At 37.6% G+C, this 17,442-nt stretch overlaps 1 long non-coding RNA gene across 2 annotated transcripts in view; it reads left to right on the top strand.

Moving 5' to 3' along the window:
• LOC133393765 (uncharacterized) overlaps positions 1–17,442 on the top strand; it is a 125,978-nt gene that overhangs the window by 70,796 nt on the left and 37,740 nt on the right. For both annotated transcript variants that reach the window (XR_009766371.1, XR_009766372.1), the window contains exon 3: positions 6,155–6,271. This is a non-coding gene — a long non-coding RNA (uncharacterized LOC133393765). The remainder of the gene's footprint in view (positions 1–6,154; positions 6,272–17,442) is intronic.

Genomic DNA, 17,442 nt, shown 5'->3' with positions numbered 1-17,442 from the left:
CAACTAATGCCGTTGCCCTGTTAATTGCTGCGGTTACGTTGAATGTTACTGCGCTTACGAAATAAAGTGAAAACCCCTGTATTGGAAGTGGCCATTTGCTTTTCGATGTACTTTATCTGGCAGATCACGCTTTTTATTACCATTTCCATAGCTATCCTTCCAAGAATTCGATTGAAATAAGGCACTTTCGTGAGGCCGGCAGTGGTATGGGTGGATTGATTGAATACACACAGAACATGGCAGATTGGTCCTGTGACGTCTTTTCCTCATATTTTTTCTCAACGAACGATTCAATGAACACAAATACGGTTGCCAATGGATGGTCTTTAACACTTTAAGCGCCGTGTCATATAAATTCGCATGACGGTTTTGCTCACCGTTCAGCTTTGCATCTGACGCTCAGTGATTCTCTTGAGAACGAATGAGGTAGGAAAGAGAGAACGAGAACGACATGTGCTACGCCGCTTATCGCAATGAAATAAAAGAGTGATAACAATTTCACGAGAAACTGTCGTTCTCATCGCTTTCTTGACATGCGCTACGAGCTCACTCAAAAACTGTGACGTCAGGCCGGCCGTCCAAGTATTAATTTATAGTGCCATGGAGGCGCCTGGTGTTTTATGCATACTTACGGGTAATGGTGTATTGTTTCACCGGACGGTTTAATCACGGACAGCCAACATTACTTATTTGCTATTTTATTTTTTATTATTTATTTTTATTTTTTAGATGTATGTAATATCTTTTTTTTAATTCTTTTAATTCATTTATTAATTTATTTACCATTTTATTAACTTTTTATTTAATTTTTTTTTTATTTATTTGTTTATCTATTTATTCAATTAAAAATTGATTTGTTTATTTTTCTACTTATTTACTTACCAACAAGCTAACCCGGAAAACTTAGTTATTCACAAAAAAATCCATCATTGATTTTCTTTTTGGGTTAATTGTACCGTGCCCGTATCCCAACAGTATCCGACCGTCGAGTGTAAACCGCCAAGTATATTAAATCAAGTGTTAAAAAACTGTATACAACAACACAAATCCTGCTGATTGTATGGAAGCTAGAAAATTTCAATTAAATTTAGTTTAGTGTAACATCTGCACATTCTGTAAGTCTTAAAACCTATTCTCATACCACAATAAGCTGTGTGCAATGTTTCGTTGAAAATGATCCGGCCGATTCAGAGGTTGCTGGTAACAAACACCGTGACACGAGATATTTTATATTTTTGATATTTTTATTTTTTTGTAGAGGTAGAGAATCCGGTCTCACGGAAAAGTCATCAACCCGTACGACTTAACAACATGCCCGTCATGGGCTCAAACCCCAAATAGACCGTGCCGCCGTACGTAGGACTGACTATCCTGCTATGGGGTGGGGGGGGGGGGTAATCCTAAAGTCATTGAAAAGCCAACCCATAAGTGGTACCAAAAAAATAATAAAAATAACAGATAGAGAATAGATGCATATTTATTAATTTCATTATTTATTTATTGACGTATTTATTTATTTATTTAATTATTCATTTATATTTTTAGTTAATTATTTATTCATTCATTTATTTATTTATTTTACAGGTAAACCTATTTCTAATCATTTTTTTATAAATAACAACACACATATATCAGACATACACGTTACATATCACGCAACTGCAATTTTTCTTTAAACGTTGGCGTGGACAAAGATAAATCAAATAACTATAATACATCGTTAAATTCCAATGACATGTGAAGCATAGGATGACGCTGACCAGGGTTATTACGTGTGTGGGGGTGTGGAGATGGAAATGGGACTGCAGTTTTCGGAGGGAGCAAATAGGTTGATTCGACCTAAGAGGGCGAGGGAGTCGATCTCGCCGTTGAGAAACCGAAAGATAAACACGCACTGCGCATTTCGACGCCGTTTGCTAAGTGTTTCGAGTCCGAGAAGCAGACATCGTTGATGGTAAGAAGGTCTAGAATAGTGAGATTTCCAAGGATGGAACCGAACTATAATAAAACGAAGTAAAAAGAAAAGTATGCTGGAAACGGTGAGGGAACTGTTCGACAGGGAATTAAAACTAATTTGAAATTAGCAAATAGCAAGAGCCACTTAATATTGTGTTATACATTTCGCCATTAATACCAGTTATGCCGGTTTGCTGCAGAATATGTTTAACACGGAATAATTTAAACAATCAATATTTTATTAACAACAAATGTATCTCAAAAGCTTTAGTGTTACAATTATCAAATGTTTTATCTTTCATATTAATTAATTCAAATACATCAGGCTACTTAAACAACGCAACAAATAAATCAGAAACATCAGAAACGAAACTTTACTCTCTTTCCGTTGAGCTTCAAAATTCATGCTTAAACGCAATTCACAAATAGAGAAACTTCACTAAAATATTTAGACTGAGTTAGCTACATAACGTAATCAACGTACATATTGCTTTAAAAAAACTGCTAATGCATCACGGAAACGTCACAAATGACATAAATGAAACACCTCGCATGCCGCTGCATCTGGTAATGAAACGCGAAAAAATCAATTTTACCATTTTCACTTGGTCTGCTGGAAGTGAACAGTTCGGATTCGCACAGAAGGAAGGATTGAAAAATAGCACGTACAGGAATCGATGTTATACTTGACTAAATAACAAATTTCATTTTATAAAGCTCGTTCAACATTGTGCAACTATTTCACAAGGATTTGAAATACGACAGTGCCCTTGATGTTGGCATTGTGATGTTCAATCGATCAATTAGGAGAAAATAGATATTGAATACTGGGAGAAAATTAATTCTGGGGAGCAACACAAGGAAAGGTTTAATTTAATTTTCGCACTTTAATGGCAGCATGAAACTCGATTGTAGAATCTCGTTAATTTTATGAAAGCGTTTTAAATTTTTAAATAAATCTGACAAACTATTGAAATTTTTAAATCATTTTCCGATCATAATTTATACCATCAAAGCCCTGTCTAACAACATTTTTTATGACTTACATCTCATTTTGTGCGTTAAATGTTATAATATTTAAATTTAAAAAAAACTTATGACTTTTCATTAGTTTGGGTGAATTTACAGGGTTTACCTAGCCAATCGGGCGTTCTCAAAACGTTATCGGTCGCCGTAAATACTTTTTCGGGCGACGTAAACCCTCAATTGGGCACTGTCATTTCTATTCGGGCCTTGTGAAGTTTGAATCGGGCAAAGTACAGAATGAATTGGGCCTACTTTATATTTTGTTGCTTTCTAGCTGTAAAACAATACTTTTTTGCGAGTAGTTTAACTGATATGTAAGAAAATTCACTATTTTTAAGTTTAATTACATAAAAAATTATTCCAAATCCTTTTTTTAAATTTTTAATTCAACCCCATACAATGCAATTTGGTTTTATATTTTTTAAAATATAAAATATGTTTGGTGATTAAATTAGATTAACTATTTAAAATAATACATACTAAGTTAAACAACATGGAAAATACGTTTTTTAAACAACTTAATGGATCAAATACACCGGAGCTACCGATTTGACACCTTCAAGAGTAGGACGCTTTCATTCTGTACTTTGCCCGATTCATACTTCACAAGGCCCGAATAGAAATGACAGTGCCCAATTGAGGGTTGACATCGCCCGAAAAAGTATTTACGGCGACCGATAACGCTTTGACGACGCCCGATTGGCTAGGTAAACCCTGTATAAAGAAAAAAGACTGATAACCACAATTTGTTTCAAACATTTCTTCTTATTCTTTGGCACAACCACCGTAGTCGGTCAAGGCCTGCCTGTACCTCTATTGTACCCCTATTGTTTCAATTACTTGCTTATTACCAAAGCAGGATGGTCAGTCCTACATATGGGAATACGGTCTATTCAGAACTTGAACCTATGACGGGCATGTTGTTGAGTTAACGACTCGGTCGTCCGTTTCCATGCGTACAAAATGGCCAGCCCACCGGAGCCTGACGAGCTTGACACGCTGCACGACAGTGAGGTCGCCTTAAATCTCGTATAGCTCGTCATTACAACGGCTCATACATTGTCCTTCCACACATACGGGACCAAGGATCCTTCTGAGCATCTTCCTCTCGAACGCGGATAAGTGGGCTTGTTGAATATGGTTCCCGTAGTCTCCACCTTCGATGGCCCTCTCTAGCGCCAAGTTAAAAAGAAGACAGACAAGCCCTTCCCGCAGGCGCAGACTATTGCACATTGGGCAAACGAATGTATAACAATCGAAAATCCAAACCAAAATATTTCACGTTTTTATTTTAAACTTACTGAGATATAGGACATTAAAATATAAACTTTGTATTTTTTGTTCCAAATTTGAGTTATTTTTTTACCGAACATAAGCCATCAAATTTTAGTATATAATGGTTAGATTTTGATAATCAATGTGTCGTTGGAAAAGTTTTTTGTCTTACTTTGATGTAATGTAACCTCAATTTGGGTCTACCACGCCACCTCTGTCCTTGTTGACGGCTTTAAAAGATTTGTTATCAAGTAATTGAACTGCATTTATTACACTATTCCTTTTTTTACGTTAAACCCTTTTATTATCAAGGTTTTCCCTTGATATTAAAGAGGTTTGTATTGGTCTTGAGTAATAGCTTAAATACACGATAACTTATTTTTTTATTATATAGTCTGATTTCATTGGTTGAACATCGATTCCATGATGATGATGATGTGCAAAAATGAACAAACACAAAGAAAAAGCAACTATTTTTAAAGCAACCTTGTTTGATTCAATGCAGCTTTTGTTTCACGAAATTTTTCGTATTTTGCTGCAACTGTTGTATGGAAAAACAGACGATTTTAAATTGCAGATTTGAACTATTTATTACTGTTGCTAATAGCTACTCGACAACAGCAATCAATCAGTCATAACACAACAAATATAAAAAATCACTATCGAGTGGGCTGTTCTTGACGTAATAAAAAAATAAATTCTAAAACATAAATCAAGTAACATGTAAGGGATCATAATACTTTTGATATTGGTATATGACACATTAAAAAAAATTAAAAATCTAATCTAATCTAGATTTGTTCTATTTACCAGAAAATAAGAAAAACATTATATCCAAGAGTGCTTTAGTATTAGGTTTGGACAAAAACTGACCTCAAGTCACTAAGAACATACAAATTCGATAGTAACAAGCCAAAAGCAAGTAAGCAAACACGGGTCGTTGAAGGGATTCATTCCAACGTAAAAATTAAACTGTATAGTAAGTTTGAATTGAACCCAGATGGGAACGATTTTTACCATCGGACTCTGTGTCCTGCTATTTTTTTATTTTTTCAACTTGTGCTCCACTAGATGGTATCGCGACTCGCCACATTGCCATTTCGTATATATCACCAGTGTATCGAACGAAACGAATCGAAGTCAGAAATCGTGCTAGTGGAAAATGAATTATAAATTGTTTCAAATTGTGTTGTGGGCTGCATTTCTTAGGACACATTTTCCATAGAAAAGGTAGCAGGAGGCTCAACACAACCCACAGTGTCGTGGCACCGTTCGACTCTGTACTAGGATTGCAATTGCACCGAATCACAAGCTCAGCTGGAATGCACGAATAACCGTACACTAGCGGGTGGATGGATATCTATGTTCAGAGTTAGGATTTGTGCCATTATGGATCCATTCCCACCAACGACGAAACTATCCATTGAATTTGTTGGGAGGTGAGTGGGGTAGGTCTGTAGAGGTTTCGGTTAGATTTTCCCCTCCTTCGCTGGTTCTGGTCCGACAACTTTCTCCATCCAATTTTTTTTATAAGTTGAGTAACTTGAAATTGCAATTACCGTGGTTGGAGACCGTAATGTAAGCAGGAAATTCTAAATTTTTCGTTACCGGTTTCCATTAGTGGTCACTGATGTTCGGGAGCGTCCGGACCGGAATCGGTTGCGTTAGTGACATATGCGGTGACTGTTTAGATGCCGGAAAGAACAGGACAGTAGAAACAAAATTTAAATATTCTGCCGGTCTTTCGTTTTGTTTGCAAATCGCTTCCAAATAGAGTCCAACGTTGTGGCGTTTTCTTGGGCAAATGCAGTCGTACTTATATTTTCAGCACACAGTTTAAGTGCATAACTTTAAACAACCAACTGATTACATTATGTGTGTTATCTTTTTCTTTCAGTTACTAAATCCATCATAAAAGGTCTATTTTGAGAAAGATATCTATGAGACGGACATCGACAAGAATGTGGAAATCAATCACATTTTTTCAACATATCAGCAAAGACGCACGGTGAGGGTAAGTGTCATAGTTTCGTGAATTGTTTTGATCATTTGCAATAAAAAAATTACATAAAAAGAGTAAATAATTAGTGATTGTGGGCGGTCCTGTGGTACATTTGTCAACTGGTACCACTCAATATCATGCCCGTCATGGGTTCAAACCTATAATTGACCGTCTCCCCGTAGCGAGGATTGCCTATCCGACCTCAAAAGCCTCTATAGGCCAGCATGTCCACGAAGTATGTACGCCAAATAGAAGAGGAACTAGTCATTGAAAAAATCCTAGATTTTTCTTCAAGCCAAAGAAAGGCACTTTAAACTATTACACTAATTTTAAAAACCAGCGCGCCTTTAGCTTAAAGAGAGTCAGTAGAAAAACACATACAAAATGTTGTTCCAAATATTTGCCACATTTATCAAATAATTTTTTGTAGCCTCTGATAAGGGCATTGAAGCATAAAACTTTGATCAAGGACGAATAGTCCTCAGCCCCGGTAAAAACGCATGTCTCACGTTATCTCAAAGGTCGTTGGTTTTCCAGTACCCGGGGGAGTGCACGATGTCGGCCTGAGCAAGAAGTCATGTTTACTTCCCTTTTTTGTGTACCTTCCTTCTTCCGACAGCGTTTTTGTGGGTTGCCTCCAGTTGTAATGCATTATCGTTCGTCTTTACATCACACATGACGCTTTCCTCTGTGTGGATGTATGTGGGTTTGTTTGTTAATGTGTGCGAAGTTACCATACCGTTATCCGTACTTTTTACTTTCCAAAAACAAAACACAACTTTTATTATGTTTATTTTCTTCCTCTAACAAAGTGCACCTCACTTTTCGGAGCCTGGGCGTATTCTCAACATTCAAAGCATAAAAAAACTCTTCCATGCTTGTTGTTTCTTTGAGGATAAAACAAAAGAAAAGGAACTCAAAGCATTTTAAAGCAATATGTTTTTGCTTCTGGTGTTTATTTTGGCGCTTTTTGTAGTTTTTTGTAAGGAAGATAAACTAAAAGAAAAACAAAGTTCTAGTTTGGATTTTTATTTGCATTTGGCGATTTAGTTGAAAACGTTCAAATACATGATTAACTGTTGAGATTTTTTTTCTTTAGAGAACTGTTACAAATTTGGAAAAAAAACCATTGATCAACCATCATGACACCTATTGTTACTTCATATGTGATCTTTATGTCTCTTTGTTTTACACACACACCAAACCATACAAGATATCTGTTTGAAAGCAATGTCCTATAAAACATTTCCTATTCCATTCACATAAACCACCACCACTTGTAGTAAGTTCCATGTTGAACCGTGAACCTAAAAGTTGTTAAAGTTATACTTTCTACGTAATCCAAGCCGTTGCGTTGACATTTCAACATTTTAACGTGAAATATACACTCAGTATGTACACATTATGATGGATAAATTGTCAGTTGACTTCTGAAAGAGAAACAAATGCAAAAAAAAATCCGTTCTTGGAAAAGCATTCCTTGCACTACCGCCGAACAAGAAAGTCAAAATTTTATCATTCAAGACACAAGCAGCACTCTCACTCACTCCCCCAAGGGTCACGGTGTTCGCTGAGACATCTTGCACGCAAATATGCTGCGAATCAGGCGGGTGGAATATTTGTTGAGGAATTATTTTTCACTATTTTAATGAACAGTTTCTGCTAGTATAGGAGCTAGTATCGTCAGCTTTAAATTTTCATTTTCGTTACGCATGAACTAATTTTAAATATGCGAATTGATTGGAAAATTAGGTCACATGCTTAAGCAGTGAAAGCTTTTCATCGCTCACAAAAGCAAACGAACGGGAAGGTTGTTTTTTGTGATGGTATGAAGGAAAACTTTTTAACACAAAGCAGACTAAATAAGAAAAATAATAAAATCTAATCGTCAATTAAGGTTGCTGGTGGAAAAGTTGCACAAATGCTACTCAAAAACCTGCATTATTGAATGTGTCTTTTTTCTCGTTTGCGCTTCAATAAATTTATTTCTTTTTTATTTGAATTTCAAAGAAACTTTCTTAAACTGTACCAGCAAATGCCTCTCGCTCGCTAGTGTGATGCGAAGTATGCTACAAGCAACTTCTTTTTTTCTTCCGTATTTAAATCTTAGTGATTCCTTTGACCAAAGCGTTGTTTGGTACTGGTTCAAAGAGGTAGAAAGGACGGGTGAAAAGAAAAACGATTGGATTATAAGCACGAAAAGCTTAGCACCAGGGTGGCATCAGCTCCATCCCGACATCGCACGCAAAAGAAAACACAAAAAAACTCGACAGCAAAAGGAGAACGCAAAACGCCACCCTGTCAGTAATATTGTTTTTTTTTTTCAATGCCAACCTGACCGTGTTTCCACAATCAACAAAATCTTCTGGTTGTAACTGTAGCGTTACTGCATGCCTTCGTTTTGCAAACTCGAAACAAGCGTAAATCGACAGATGGTAGCAAGCTGGTGACGTGATACGAAAGAAATACAGTCATTTTCACCAGCATGGGTTCTACCCGCTCGATGTAAGGTTGGCATTAATTCGATAAATTAATCCCTTTACGAAAGTCACTCAATGCCATGACCATGGTGTGTACGCGGGAGTGATTAAACTGTTTTTTCAATCAGCGTAGATTTTCAATCAACTTCGCTGCCATTCCAGAGAGATATAATGTGCCGTTAGCTTTTGATTAAGCTTAACTGGCTTAACCGATATAGCGCTGGGGATATAAAAAAGCAAAGGAACAACTGAAAATGGTCTTCCTGCATTTTTTGTTTCGCCGATCATTGCTACTCGTGCGTAACTTGCGAAATAGGATGAATTGAAATGGAATAACGTAGCATGAGCCTCTTGCTGGTAATAAACAAACCAGTACTCATTCCACGAGCGCGACCCGTGAAAATCACTTCTCATTTGGGGCACCCAAACAAGTCGTAAATTGGTGCTGAAACAGATTAGGTTCCCTTTTGATGTGTAGGATTTGTGACGGGCGAATATTTTGATTTGTGAAACTTTTTTGCCTACTAACGTTTTCTTTGTATCGGAGCACGCGTGCATGCGTAGAACGAATCAAATTAACAACCGTATAATAAACCAGGCTTTAGCTTGAATTAACAACCTGTTAAACATAGGTATTTATCTTTTCAATCGTCAAACCATTAATGAGGTGGGAAGGTTGCAATGAAAGCAGCTGATCTTTCAAGGGTAATGAATGCTAATGATATAATTTATGATATGGTTGTGTTCAAGGGTTTTGTTACGAGTAACCGTGCCGACAAACCGCGTGTCCCTTATTATGGCATGTGGAATGTAAACAAGCTAAATGACAGGAGATAGGTTTAGACGTTTAGATAGGGTGACAAGATCGATCTTCGAATTTCGAACATTTCAGAAAGGGCAACGTTCGCTGCGTAACGCGATGGCGCAACGGCCATCGCGGGAAAAAAAGGGATAAATACACCGTGCGCAGAACAAACGGTCTCTTTAAAAGTTAGCGAACGATAGACCGCGTTTTTTAAAACTACTAAAACCCAAGCTTGTGAGTTTATAATCGGTCGATCCTTTTTTAAATAAAGTAAAGTTTTGTACGTTAATAAAACGGTCGTTATATCTTGTTCGCCGCCGTCGAGGAGCCGACGGAGTTGCAGTTGCAACAGGTTTTGTAAAGTTTATTCCTTTTTTATTTGAAATTCCTTATATCTGACGAATCGTTGACGATTTTTTTCGGTTACTTGCTTTTGTGAAGTTAACCAAGCTGTTGATTGATTTTGAATAATTGTATTGTATATACTACCCAAATTTATTTATTTGTTTTATCCAGCGGTACAGCCTTATTCCGGACTTACTCGGTTATTAGCTTCCTTGCTGATTTGCAGTGTTGTGAGTTATCAGAGGTCTCTACGCTCGTAGAGAATGGTCGCTTTCGTTGGTCGTTTTTGTTCTGCTATTACCCGACCCGACCCGAACTCGCTGCACCAACGGGTTGGAGTCACTTATGCTTTCTCGCGCCTACTCATTAGTTTATTTGTTTGTTTATTTGTTCCGGGTTGGATCCTGGAATGAATCGAATGTACAGGGAGATGTTAGGGAAATAAAGAGTTTTCCACATGGAAATAATTTACACACGACCAAGTTCCTAGATGCCAGAAATTTTCGGAGCACAATCGAACGTGAAACTACAAGATGCTACGCGTGTTTACACGTCGCTTTGGTCGTTAATGCACACTTCGTTCTATAGCGCTCTGCAAAGCACTGGAGTTTATATTTATGTTTATTTGTCTATCGATGGACAATAATGCCCTATCGAACCATTTTAGCAATGTTTTACAATGAGTTCTTTACAATGGATTACAATAACATAGAACATAAAAATGTGCACTATGGAACCAAATTTAACACAGAAACACGATCATTAAAATCAGTTGGCGAAATCCTCGGCTTAAAAGCGTCGCTGACTGCGTTGAAAGCACGGCACATGAGTAAGAACGGATCAGAGGAGCCAAATTGCGTTCTACGGTCGTCGAGGGCCAACATTGCCCGAGTCCGGAGCGGCCTAGCCGGGACGTACAGGTTGATGGCAGCCAGTAGTGACGGAGAGTCAATACGGCCGTCGAGAAGTCCCGTGATGAACGACAACCTGGCTTTTCGTATTCGCTCACTTAGGGTGGGTAGCCCGAGTAGTAAACACCTAGTCCGGTAACGAACGCGCTGCAGTTGGCCACCATACGATATTTTCATATTCCATCAACGACCGGATAAGTGAGCAATAGAGCGCCTTGGTGCAAGGTATATTATTAAGCTCGCGAGTCATATTGATAACTAGTCCTAGCATTCTATTGCTGGTGGCTACTACGTGATCCAGCTTAAGTTAATGTAAACATTCTTGAGTAGAGGCCAAAGGACGTTCAAAGCATGGTCAGCTCAGAAAAAAAACACACTTGCATTACTTCTGGATGTATTAAATATATACCAGTTCAATAGTCGCTTGTTTCAGATTGTTCCATTTGAGCATTCGAGCTTAAAGAAAAACACACCCTTACACAATCTTTGCCACATTTATTTTATTTTATTTTATTTTATTTTATTAATTGCTCGGCCACGTTGGGTTACAGCAATAGTGCTTACTGACTATAGTATACAATTATTCGTTAAGGAGTTGGAAGGAGTTTATGGTACCGAAAAGGAGCGAAGACGGGATCGGTAGACAAGATAGGATAGGTTGAAATTGAACAGATCTGAAGTATTATTAAAATACGACATAGCTCTTACAAAAGGCTCATTGCGAGCAAAACGTGTACGACATATAGGTAACTAGAGACAAAAACGATAACGTAAGGTGCGACAAGGTGCATACAAATGTAAGCGTGATAGAAGGGAAGGAGTATCAATCGTGTTAAGCAAAATGCCAGCAACGAAAAAAGCCTGAGCGACCGAGAGGCGGTGCTCCAACTTGACAAGACCTAATAGAGTGCATCTATCGTCATACGAAGGAAGTGGAATAGAGTGATGACCCAGCAACCTACGAAATACGATCCTCGTAAAACGTCTCTGGATCCTCTCAATCCTTTGGAGCAAAGATATTTGGACAGGAGACCAGATGACACAGGCATATTCTATTAAGAATGGACCCAACAACAATAAACGGACTTAAGACAAAAAGGATCGCGATTTTCAGTGGAGTGGATTTGTCGCATATATAACCAAGACTTTTGTTGGCCTTGTTGATGACATAGTCCGTGTGCTTCTTGAAAGAGAGACTCGGGCCAAAGAAGACGCCAAGATCCTTAGACAAGGACACACAGGGAATAGGGGCATCACAGACACTATAAGCATGAGTTATACTTGTAGAGGATCGGAAGAAAGACAAGACAGAACATTTTTCAGGACACAGGACTAAACCGTTAAAAGCACACCATGTAGAGAATTTACAGAGCCAGGATTGAAGGACTAGACAATCAGCTGTAGGAGATACAGGAAGAAAAATTTTAACGTCATCCGCATATAGCAAGAAGCCGTTAAGAGGAAGGATCGAAGTACAGTCATTGAGGAAGAGAATGAACAGTAAGAGACTAAGGACACTACCTTGTGGGACATTAGAATAACTATTTTGTTTGTAGCAACATCTTAGAGCAATAGAAGCACGAAGCTCTCCTTTGCAAACATTCTCTTTTCAATTTCCTGAAGATGATTGCGCCAGGAATCAAAGCAGGGGAAAAGTAGCAACTAAAGCATAAAGTATCAACTTTAATAAAAAGGATTACATCGATACAACGATATGGTCTGACGATGATGCCTAAAGTTCTAGAAGGTAGTGCATACAGTGCCGCGTCTTTTAAGAGGTAGATCCACCGGTGTGTGAAAGACTTTGGAATTGCTGGAAGCTGAGTCCGTTGATGCTTGCCGTCGGTCAAATGAAGCTCACGTTATGTTCAGAAAACATATCCCCGCATGCTAAAATCGGACGTATATTTTAATTTACTATAATTATATCCCTCGACCGAGTCGTTTCCTGAAACGATGGAAGGTTTTCTATGACTTTCTCTCATAATTAGTTTGCTATATTCCCTCATCTTGAATGCCACCATCATGTTTCATCTCATCAGTAAGTCCGCCAACACCGTGGAGCGTATTTGTATCTATACATGAATACACAGATCGAGTGCTGCCGCAAATATCCTCGTTCGTGCTTCGCTCGTTAGCGGCGAAACCATCCACCATTACAGGGTTTACCAAGTCACTTTGCGATGTGAGCTGCACAATTCATCTCACTTGAGACGTTTTTCTGTTTTGACGTGCTACTTCATTTGGCCCAAAATAATGTTCTATTCTGCCGCATTCATTTTCATCCATTATATGAAGTCTTTTCACAGGGGATGTTAGTTGAAGCCGTCCGCGATGTTTACATTTTTTGCAAAATTAATTTTTTGGAGTTTTAGCGCTGATTTGTGATACAATTACGTTGTTTAACAAAGAATAGAAGTTTATCTTTGCTTCGCTGTAGCATTCAAGCCGAAAAATGGATTATTCATTGAGTTATTAGCAGTTGAGCAGTTGGTGCTCAGTGAAATCTGCAAATAACTCAATGAATAACGCATGTTTCGGGTTGAATTTTGCTGCGGAGCAAAGATAAACTTCTATTCTTTGTTAAACAACATACTTGTATCACAAATCAGCACTAAAAGCACAAAAAATTATTTTTGAAAAAAATGTAAACATCGCGGACAGCTCCAGCTAACATCCCCTGTGAAAAGACTACATATAATGGATGAAAATGAATGCGGCGGAATAGAAAATTATTTCGGGCCAAATGAAGTAGCACGTCAGAATAGAAATACCTCTCAAGTGAGATGAATTGTGCAGCTCACATTGCAAAGTGACTTGGTAAACCCTGTAAGAAGTCAAACAAATCATTGCCGAGTGTAATGGCGAGCTGTAATATTTTTCAGATGGTTGGGGCAATAGCTCAAAGCAAAACTGGAACGGATTCGGATAGATGAGTACCAGGTTTTTCGAGTTCCTTTATAGTAATTGCATCTTAGTTTTCTGGGAAACGTAACAAATCATTGCGTACCTTACAGGGTTTACCAGCATAATAAACAACTGTACACTTGTTTATAACAATAGTCGTTTTGAATAGACACCGCTGTCTACCACTTGCTCACACGTCAGATGGTGTAAGCTACTCTGTCCAATTCAATAACACAATTTTCGCCTTCGATTAGCAACTGTCAGATTCGGCATTGTTTTTTTTGTTGGGACAAATTTTGCAAAAACAAAACATTTTCAAATACGTTTCTTTTATTCAAGCAATATGCAGTATAAACCATAAATTTCAATAAATCAAAACATTAATTTTGGTAATTATACAACAACCACAAGAAACCGTGCCGAATCCGACCGTTGTGCAATCGAAGGCGAAAATTGTGTTATTGAATTGGACAGAGTAGCTTACACCATCTGACGTGTGAGCAAGTGGTAGACAGCGGTGTCTGTTCAAAACGACTATTGTTATAAACAAGTGGACAGTTGTTTATTATGGTGGTAAACCCTGTAAATTTCATTACGCCGGAACTAAAAACGCCATTTCTCGAAACATCACCGAAACGGTGCACAGTGGTTTGCTTCAGAGCAATCGGCGGACATTGCTATTTACTGTCAGTGTTTGGCCTATTTCAGTATCGATTGACTTTTGTTTCACATCTAATACAATTACAAAGAATTTTGAATTATATTGGACATCCAGATGGCGCCACTAGTCAATCTTTTTTAAGCTTCAGTATAACCCTAGTAAAAAAAAAAACCTAAATAATAATCTTGATCATGTAGTTTCAATTTGAGTACAGGTAAACATTTTTAATTATTATTATTTTAATGTTTCCTTTTGCATGTGCCTACAACTATTTATAAGCAATGACAAAAATTTCAAATTAAAAAAATATTTATAAAATAAATAATTAATTCATTCTTTTAATTTCAATCGTCGATTTTCAAATGAAATCAATTGATTAAAAAATATTGAACATACTATTTTGATATGAAACATATTGAAACACTTGATTTAAATTTAAAAATTGTTGAAAAAAATATAACAAGGGTAGTCAATTTCATCGTATACTTCATATGAAATATAATGTATTTAATATTAAATTATTAAAAGTGTAATTTATTTTATATACCTTGTTCTAAATTAAAACAAAGTCGATTCCTAATAAGATTTATTGTCCACCAAATAATAACATATAATTTTTAATTCATATCCTGTATGAGTGGCTCATTCAACTTGTCTAAAGGGTCCATAATATTCTCAAAGGACTCCTCAAGAGCAGGTACATTTTCATTTGAATTTAATTGCTCAAACTCAAAGAAAAGTTTGACTTCCTCTGGATAGTTGTCGCTCATTTTTCTTTGCACACGATTCTGTAAAGAAAGTGAACTAATATAACTAATAAAATATAATAATAATATATCCTGGTGTTGAGTTGTTTATTTGAGGAAAATATTGTAATAAACATGGGGACAGTTATTGTTCGGACTAGTAAACCCAGGATAGATTTAGAGATTAACAAACCCTTCGTATGATTATTTGCAATACAATACTTATAGTAAGCAACAGATAGTGTTTGCTGTTGCTCAAACAGGAGAAAAAATATATAAATGTTATCACTTTTATTTTAGTTTGTTGGTTATTTAAAAACAGTAAGAAAAAAGCGAAACTAAATTTATAAATACAAGCTCAAAAATATTCAATTGTAGGTGGTTGAAAATAATAAGAAACTTCTTCTTCTTCTTGTTAAACCTGTGTTAAACTTTAATTCAATGTGGGTAGCAACAACAGGAAGTTACAGGAAAAAAAATGGCGCTCTATAATATTGACTTATTTGTATATTTTTCATCTTTTTTTATATATAGTTTGTAGTAACTTTTTGATTCGTCACAGTAGCTTAAGCCTTTTAACATATTCTTAAAGACGAAGAAAATATCTTTCCAACGATGTATTATTTTAATTTCTAGGAAGAACACAAACGAAATTTTAAGCAAATACATTATGTCCGTGGATGCGGTTTAAAAACGGCCAATTAGCCAAGACTTTCGGATTCAAAGCGTCATATCTTTTGAACAAATCAATGAAATTCTTTGAAATTTCAATTTTATACTAAACAACTATCCTCATTTAAGTTAAAAATAAAAGGGATAGAAATAAACAGAAAAAATATTTTTCCCTAAAGTCCGCCTTTAGACCACTGTGCGGTGTATCGATGTGATGTTGGGCGAAGGACCATGGTTCTTAATCAAAATGGACTAAATTGCTTAGCATCACACCAGCCCTAGCAGTAACCATTCCCATTTACTTCCCTTAGTATATGCGTCACATCCGCTTACGCTACAAAATATTACCATCAAAATTTGAGCGCAACTTGTAATCTTAAGTAGTTCGTCCAGAGTCCTACTTCCTACCAGTGTTGGTTGTGCAAGAACTATCCCGGTAGCGCACCGGAACTTCGTCCCGAAGCAAGCAACCGGCTGTCTCGCCACAACTTCCGCTTCGAGCACACGACACGAGCACACGTCTTTGCAAAGCACCAAACACGCACACTTATGCCAACTGGTACAGTATCGGACAGAAAGATAGGGCATTGGGTTTTTAACGCACCGTGCACCCGTTGGGCCAAGTTTATGTGTGGTTTGTATGTGTTTGTGTTTGTGTGTGTGTGTGTGTATGTGTGTGTATGTGTGTGTGTGTATGTGTGTGTGCATGTGTGTGTGTGTGTGTGGATGTATGTTTGAATGTGTATTGATGTGTGTGTTTGTTTCACAAGTAGGTCGTTTCGGATAGATTTGTAAGTAGCTTTTTTGTGTTTTGGGTTAGGTTTTTGGTGTGATAAGCAGGACCACCGCCCTCACGATCAGTGTGTTTTCGATATATTAACAATGTTACGGTCTTCTTTCGCCGTGGTCTTCTGAGGACGACCGGTTGACTTACGCGTTTCGGTTGTCCAAGCGCGTTTCAGTTGTCTAAGCACGTTTCGGTTGTCCGAAGCGCGTTTGCCACAAAAGTGCGCGATCGTTCCATTACGAACTCGATCCTTTTGCGCTTAATGCCAGCAGCAGCCATTCGCTTTTACATATGGCGCTGATAATCGGTACAACGTTTACCTCGACCCATTGTTACTAACATTGCTTGCTTGGACCGTCAAGAACGCGCTGGTTAAAAACTTGGACACGGCTGATCCCGTGCTCTGCCTGCGTTCTACTTCTATACGCGATGAATTACATCGTTGTCGAGCAGCGAAAACATCGCATGGATAAAAACTATCAACGAGTACGCGAGTAAGCGTCTTCCCTTCAAAATCGAGAACAGAATACTGCCGCGCTCATGAAACAAAACGCCCATTGAAAAGAACAACTGCGCGCCAGCTCAATGCACGCACAAAGTTTACCATTCGCACACAACGTGCAACGCAGAGATGCACGAAGGCCTTTCAATGGCGTGCACTGGAGAAACACCTGTGAGAGAATGCCGAGTTCATTGCTATTGTGCGTGTGTCCATTTCGCACCGGTGTCGCATTCACATTCATGAAACAGCACACCTGCGTTTTCGTCCGAGGAACAAGGGCTGCTGTCGATGCAAACTTTAGTTTTTATCCAAGTGTAAACGCACAATGTTTCACATGATAACACACATAATAAGAATAATTTCAACG

The sequence above is a fragment of the Anopheles gambiae genome, chromosome 3, assembly GCF_943734735.2.
Source record: "Anopheles gambiae chromosome 3, idAnoGambNW_F1_1, whole genome shotgun sequence".
NCBI lineage: Eukaryota > Metazoa > Arthropoda > Insecta > Diptera > Culicidae > Anopheles > Anopheles gambiae.
Note: the sequence above shows the minus strand (reverse complement) of the source record. Positions and strands in the feature narration are given on the sequence as shown.